Source organism: Dromiciops gliroides, chromosome 2, assembly GCF_019393635.1.
Source record: "Dromiciops gliroides isolate mDroGli1 chromosome 2, mDroGli1.pri, whole genome shotgun sequence".
NCBI classification, from domain to species: domain Eukaryota; kingdom Metazoa; phylum Chordata; class Mammalia; order Microbiotheria; family Microbiotheriidae; genus Dromiciops; species Dromiciops gliroides.
Window position 1 is genome coordinate 612356264 of NC_057862.1, and position 8181 is coordinate 612364444.

An 8181-nucleotide genomic window follows, 5' to 3' on the forward strand; every position below is an offset into this window, starting at 1 on the left:
TCAAGCTTTAAATCTATTATCGTGTGTGTGTGTGTGTGTGTGTGTGTGTGTGTGTGTGTGTGTATGTGTGAATTATGACACAAGACAGAATGTGATACATGAAGTGAAGATGAAAGCTCAAGACTTTTAATGTGGAGTTGAGGATCAAACTCACATAGAGAAGAAGATGACATCTGCTGAATGGGATGTCAGACCAGACCCAGCATTTGTTGACATGAAAATGACAAATATTGAACAGATCTTGTGCTTTTGATAATGGCTGATTAAATCCTGTCAGACCATACTAGTCAAGAAAAAACCTGTCATGTCTCCTGTTAGACACAAAAAATCTCATCCCTCTGGGAACAAGATGGGTGAAGAGAAGCTATACTGGAAAATAGGTTTCTAATCTGCCTTATAATAAAAGCTGTAATAAGAAGCATGTCTGGAAGGACCTTTTTTTTTTTTACATTTGGCTTTTGCAATCTCTTTTATCTTTCAAGTCTCACCTAAAATATCACCTTGTGCACTAGATCTTTCCCTGTTATCTCTGCTGCTTGTTTCTCCCCTTCTCACACTACCTTGATGTACTGTGTTTTGAAGTATTCTTGTACTTATCTATTTATTTACATTGTGTTTCTTTCATTAGAATATGAGGTCCTGGGGGCAGCTAGGTGGTGCAGTGGATAAAGTACCAGCCCTGCATTCAGGAGGACCTGAGTTCAAATCCGGCCTCAGACACTTAAAACTTTACTAGCTATGTGAACCTGGGCAAGTCACTTAACCCCCATTGCCCTGCAAAAAAAAAAAAGAAAAAGAAAAAGAAAAAGAATATGAGGTCCTTGTGTGCTAAGATTGTTTTTGCCTTTATTTATAACACCAATGCTTGGGACAGTTACTAGCATATCTTAAATACTAATGTTTGTTGAGAGACATTGAATGGTTTTCTTGTTAGCTTTCAGGTAACTCTAAAGGTTCTCTAATTATTATTTTTATAGAGGAATAGTAGGAAATAAGAAGGAAGATGTATGTTTGTTTTTTGTTTTGTTTTGTTTTGCCTTTTTTTTGGTGGGGCAATAAAAGTTGAGTCACTTGCCCAGGGTCACACAGCTAGTAAGTGTCAAGTGTCTGAGGCCAGATTTGAACTCAGATCTTCCTGAATCTAGGGCTCTGCCACCTAGCTGCCCCTGTATGGTTGTTATGAATAGTAGAATTTGGTTTAATCATTAAAGAATAAAATCAGTTTTTTAAAAAATCAATATATCAGTAGATTTATGCAATGGCTGAATGACTGAATGAATTACTGATTTTTTTAAAAAATACCACTCATTTTTCATCTGGCTTCACTCATCAAAGAGATTCCCCTTTAAAACAAAGAAAAAAATAATGGAACAAAAAATTAACTGACACAGTGACCATATCTAGTAAGATATATAATAACATTTCATAGTTGTAGTGCCCAAGAAAAGAACAGTCTTTCAATATTTCTCATCATGGGTAATTGCTTTTAATCCAAATACTGATATTTTAGTGTTGTTTTAATTTATATTTTAGTGGCTTTTGCACATATGGTTCTCTTGGATCATCTTTCTTAATTTTTTAACAGTCCATATAAATCTTCTGATTTTTGGTGAAGTAATTAAAATATGAAGATAATGAATTATTGAAATTATTTCAGGCAATTGCCAACATATGAATTAAGTAAGACACAGATTAAAGATAGTGTATGTGTTGTGCAGGAGTCTGCCTAGTTAAATTTGGAAAGGTTCATCACCAGGTTGGCTATAGGGTAATGAATTATTTGGCTACAATAAATCAAAAAGCCTACTTTCTCAAAGCTAGAGCCATTTCAGTCTGTTTCATCTCATGAAAGTTACCAAGTATGAAATATTTCCATAGATTATTTTGAGAATGCAAACAACATACAAATTAATTTCTTAAATGTTTCTTGACTACATTAAAATGGCTCGTTTGATACTATGTGCTGTTATAGTGAATTACAACTTATAAGTAATATTATAAGACTTCTGTTAAGATGCTGATCACCTGTATAATATAATAAAAAATAAAACTAGATAGAAACCTATATGTATGGATGAAACATAACAATTTACTGTCAAAGAAAAAGCCAGTCTACTACTCTCAGGAATTTGCCATCTTGCTTCAGCTAACGTTTTCCTGCAAATCTGTAGTCATCTTTTCCTATTGGTAAGTAACTCCCAGCATTTCCATTTTGAGTAAGAACCCAGAGCAGTTATCCTTCATTCTCCCAACTTTGCCACCATGCCCCACCCCACAAACACTTTTTTTTTTGATGGGGCAATGAGAGTTAAGTGACTTGCCCAGGGTCACATAGCTAGTAAGCATCAAGTGTCTGAGTCCAGATTTGAACTCAGGTCCTCTTGAATTTAGGGCAGGTACTTTATCCACTGAGCCACTTAGCTGCCCCTCAAACACTTTTTAATTCAATTTTAAGTTATATTTTCTCTCCTTGAAGGCAAGAACTGTCTTTTTTTTTCCATGAGTTTTTCTGTGTGTGTATGTATATAATCTCATTGAAGAGTCTTTCATTTATTCAATACTGAGAAATAAAAAGCAAATTATAAAATTCCTCCAAAAGATGAATTTTCTTTCAACAAATAATATTTGACATTGATCAATCAGTAAACATTTATTAACTGCTATTAACATTTATTAATTAGCTACTACCAGTCACTGTGCTAAGTGTTTAGAATTCAAAACCAAATGTTACATAGTCCCTCCCTACAAGAAGCTTAAATTCTATTGGGGGGGGGCGCAACATAAGCATATATAAATAGAATACAAGGTAATTCTGGGGGTGAGTATATTATAACAATGAGGCATAAGCATGATCTATATCATCTATATGTATATGTATGTTTATGTATATCTATATCTATGTCATCTACATCTATATCTACATCTATATCTATATCTATATCTATGGCAAGATATTTTACTATGCAAATCTACCAAATTCAAAAATGCCTTTTTCCCAAACCATTGGTACCCAATGATATTATGCTGCATTCCATCTAACCACAGTATATGAAATCAAAGGATCATAAACTCAGATGTAGAATAAAGTTCAAGGCCAACTAAGTTGAGCTTACTCATTTTTCAGAAAAGGGAACTCATATCTAAACAGCTGAGTGCCTTGCCCACAATCACAGAAATAACAAGTTTTTGTATTTTGATATGAACCAAGATCTTCTGACTCCAAAAATTATCACAATGAAATATATGTTTGATATTCTATTATGCACTATATTATATGATAGCAAATACTATATTACTAGCATAGTAAAATTAGTATAGTAGTACATTAAAATATTTTATAAATCCAGAAGTATTTGCTAAAGTATCTGCTGTGGCTCCAATACCATGCTAGGTGATGTGTGAGGGGCATAAGTGTGTATACAGCACCAAGCATGCCTTCTTTCTCTTGCTCTATTCACATGTATGCTAAAAGAGAGAGAAAGAGATGATAAAGTCAGGTAGGATAAATTGCTTGTAGCAGTAAGACAAGGCCAGTATTCTTGAGAATCCTTTGACCTATGTGGGAAGGAAAAAAAGTTTAAAAAATATATACATATATATTTATGTGTTTGTGTGTGTATATACATAGTCAAACATATACACATATATACATGCATATACACATATATGTATACGTGCATGCATACATACATACACACAGATAGATGGGTTATAGATGATAGATACATGGATAGTTAGAATAGATGGAAATAATACCAAAGGGTAGCACCAGATTCTCTACTCCCCAATTATAGAAATATTCTATTTTTCCTTATTTAGCCCCAAATGTTCAGTGGGTCATTTTTCCTTTCTTATGTAGTTCATATTCTCCCCCTCCAATGTTCTTATGTAGGTAAGAATTTCTTTCCATCTCTTTACAACTTTTTTGTTTGTTTTTCCCCTTTAAGAATTTTTCCATTCTTTTCCATTCCTTCAAAAAACCACAATGTTCTCTCTGATTATCTGGAAACGCAAAATGTATTCCTTTAGCCCTTTTGCTTTCTTCTCAAGGGCAGAACTTGATTTTCACTCTGGATATGTGGGGGATAAATGGTACTGGCAGAAATACAAAGATATCATACTCTCTACAGGTTGTTTGGAATGCACTTTCCTCTAATCTCTATCAATCAAAATCCCCTTTATTCATGGTTCTCATATTGTCTCCCCTGCAAAGCCTTCTGTTATTACCTGAGTCATCACTCCTCTTAACTGAAAGTATTCTATTCCTCCTCCTATCTTCTTTAGAGTATTTTATCTTGGCATATATTTTCTCTAATCATTCTCCCTCATAGCATTCTATTTTTTAAACATATTGTCCCTCCCTTGTAAATCATCATTTCTGCATTGGCAGGAACTGTGTGACTTAATACATTAACCCTGTGTGTGTAACATACATAGGAGAGACCAAGTACAAAAAAATATAAATCATTGGATCATAGGATAATATATTTCCAACTTGAAGTAACCTAAGAAATCATCTGGTACAATTCTCTTATTTTGTAGATGAGGAATTGAAGCCTTGGAGAAGCTGTGACTTCACCAAGGTAACACAGGTAAGGAACAGGAAACATGATCGGAACCCATATCCTCTGATTCCAAATATATTATATTTCCCCCTGTCCCTTGATGCTTTTAATAATTAACAATAATGTTGATAGGTGATAGTAGCCAGGAGAAATGAATGAACAGACTGATATAGGAGTTTAGAAAAGGGGGATATTCCATTGAGCCCACAGATATTTTCATGGAGAAAATGATACGAGCTGTACCGTGAAGGGATGGTTTAGGATTCTTATACAATAAAGAGGAAGAAGGTTGGAGTAAATTCGCAGAACAGGAAATGGTCTGGGGACAAAGGTGTTGTCATTAGAGTTTGGTGGGAACCTAGGGAGGAGAGTGTAAGACTGTTCAATTTATGCTTACAAATAGTTTTCTCTCAAACTGTAGTCAATGTAATTTCTCTTTAAAAAATAGTTCCTACCATTTCTCTCTTGAGTGGCTTATGGGTTTCCTGGTTATTTGAGGGAAATTAGCTGAGTCAGGTTCTCCTATGCTGGGTTCTCAGATCTGACAGTGAATAAATAACTTTTGGAAACCTTCCAGGTCACTGGGAGATAATTGAATAAGTAGTTGCTTTAGCCTTTTATGGTCCTCTTGAAACCTGAAGGGCTTTATCCATCTTTCCTCTGTCCCAAGGCCTAATTTAAACACTAGAATAATTTGGTTCAACCTTCAGTTTCTAGTAATTATTTCAAAAGACACAGCTCCCTTCAAAAAAGAAAGAAAATCATAGATATTGGTCAGACTTCATAAGGGGTTACATGGTAAATTTCTACAAAACTTTATTCCTTCTTCTGTATTTATGACCATGATATATTTGTCAAAATATGATGCTCCACAAAACAGGTTCTTATAATAATCATTAAAATATCTTTATTGTTTTACAGTTATAATTTTTCATGTCTATATCTCATTTGACTTTAGCCACACGATGAGGAACCTAGTACAACTATTATCATACTCATTTTTATAGAGAGAAATTAAGTTCATAGAGTTTAATTGAAATGCTAAAAACCACCTACTTAAGGCAGATTTGGGACCCAAGCCTCTTGAAACCCTTGTTCAGTGCTTTTTTTTTCTTGTTCCCTTCAACTTTCCTTGGAGAGGGAGGGGATGCTTTCCTGAGATTTGTATATTTTGAAAGAAAACCATTTCCTTATACCTTGACAAGGGATCTTTTATATAAGGAGGCCTCAGCTCTGTATTTTGAATTGAAAATTAATGAGAATTTCTGGGATAACAGATAAATTAAGTGAACTTGCTGAAATCAGAAGGGTCATCAGGCCTTTATAAATCACCATGAAAGGCAATAAAGTAAAGCCCATATCTTTATTCTTCAATCTGTGAGGCACTGAGAGATTTCTAGTCACACTGCATTCCCAAACTTAACACATAAAAATCTGAATGTGTGGCCTATATGAATAACTTCTCTTTTCTTTAAGTAAGTGTTTATTGGGTGTGTACCAGGTTACAAGCATTATGCTAAGCACTGGGGATAAAAAATAAATGCAAAATCAGTTCATGCCTTTACATTCTAATGAAAGGGAGGCATAACATGCAGTTATATACAAACATGATGGAAATAGGAAAATTGGAAATAGTCACCAATCCTATGCACACAAAAATATAGAAAATTATAGGCACCCCCTGAAATTCTTGGAAAAGTTAAATGTAATTCTATGTAAGAGCAGCTCCCAATTTTCTAGATGCTATTGACAGGTACTGAATTTAAGAATTATAAATCAGAGTATGGATGTTAGATAAGATTAAAGTGTGGATTAAGTGTAGATATTAGATTAAAAGTAAAGGCAAGTATTATGGCCCAACTCATATTGTTAAATGGATTGAATGGATCGATTATGGATGGGACTGACAGTCTTTGGTGCTGGGTCTTTTCTTTTTTATTAAGGAGAATAAGAATTTGGTGAAGAGAGAGAGAAAGGCCTAGATTCATCTATCTATTAAAGGGAGAGAGCATTCCTAGCTCTGCTCTCCACCAGAGTCCACACGAAAGAGAGTGAGCCAGCACGCCAGCCTCCTCCTTCTTCCTCTCACAAGCAAAGGTCATTTCCTGACGCCAAAGAAAAGATGCATGGTTCTGCCCTCAGTGGTCCTCTCCTCATGTTGGAGCTTTCCTACAGTAAGTCTCCAGCAGGTGGTGTCATTCCAATTGTTACAAGATAAAGAGATTGATTGAGAGTCTAAGAGGGAAGTTGACATTTTTATGACTAAGTTATTTTATATACATTTATTTATTAGACTGAGCAGAACTATTTTTTGTTTGTTTTTGTTTTTTTACTTTATTAATACCCCTAGCATGTAGGACAATGCTTGACGTCTAATACGTAGGTACATAGGGACAATCTGTAGTGAGGAGAACCAGAAGAAACCTGTCAGTTTCCCTTTGACTCTCTCTGTAGATGATGTCTTTGGACTAAATATGGTTGTATGTGATCTGCTCTTTGTAGTGAAAGGACAAAGTATGTTAGCTTGAAGCATTGAGAAAATATAAGTATTCAATAGACTAAATTAACCTCAAGAAGCCTGTACAGACTGAGGTCTTGTTTTTTCTGCCTGTTCAATGCCTTTTGATCCCTCCTAAGTCCCTCTATAAAGCTTCTTTCTTTCTCATTTGATCTTACAAATCCAATGAGCATTAGTAAACTTAAGTTTCATTCCCATCTACAGTAGCAACTTTAACCTAGTGTGCCTAGGGTGACTGTAAAAAAAAAAAGGAACAAATGATATTAGATTTCAGGATGGGAAAACCCACCTCACCAACTTCTCCTCACATGAATGAGCATTATCCAGTTTTTTCCCCAATTCTATAAATGATTTTTATAAAAACAAAAATGCAGAACTTTTCTTATTCTGTTGTTACATTTTAACAAACACTTATTTAATTTCTACTTTGTTAAAGAATGTACTAAAGAACTGAGGACATAAAGATGAAACCAAAAAAATGACATAACCCTGTTCTTAATGAGTTTATAATTCATTAATCCATCAATTCTCCCCAAATCATCTATGAAACACCTATTATATGCCAAACTACATATTCCCAGTTTTCAAGGAACTTAATCAAGGAGCTTAGGTACTACTTGGGGGCATAGATTGATAGATATGCTGATGTAGAGATAGAAATTTTACCAAAACACACATTTATACATCCATCCATATATAATATACAGGTGCATGTATACTTATATACATGTATATGTGTATGTGTGTGCATGTATCTATATCTATATGTATGTATATGGGATTTTAAAAGGGGACTGATGAGCATGTATAGCATAGTCAACTGATGGAATTCTGACATTGATGTCAAATCATGTGTTTCTTTGATTCTAATCCTTTAATTCCCTGTTGAATATAAATCTTTTGGATCAATTCTGTAACCATGTTTGAGGACATTTAAAATACAATTACCATCAAAATATAGTATCTTGATCAAGTTTTTTCCTGGCTGACTACAGAGGAACATGGAGGCAAGGGATGCTCTGAGTAGAGAAAGAACTTGGGCCTCTGTCTATACCCCCTGGTGTTACCTTAATGTAGCCTGTGAGTATGTAACCTTGC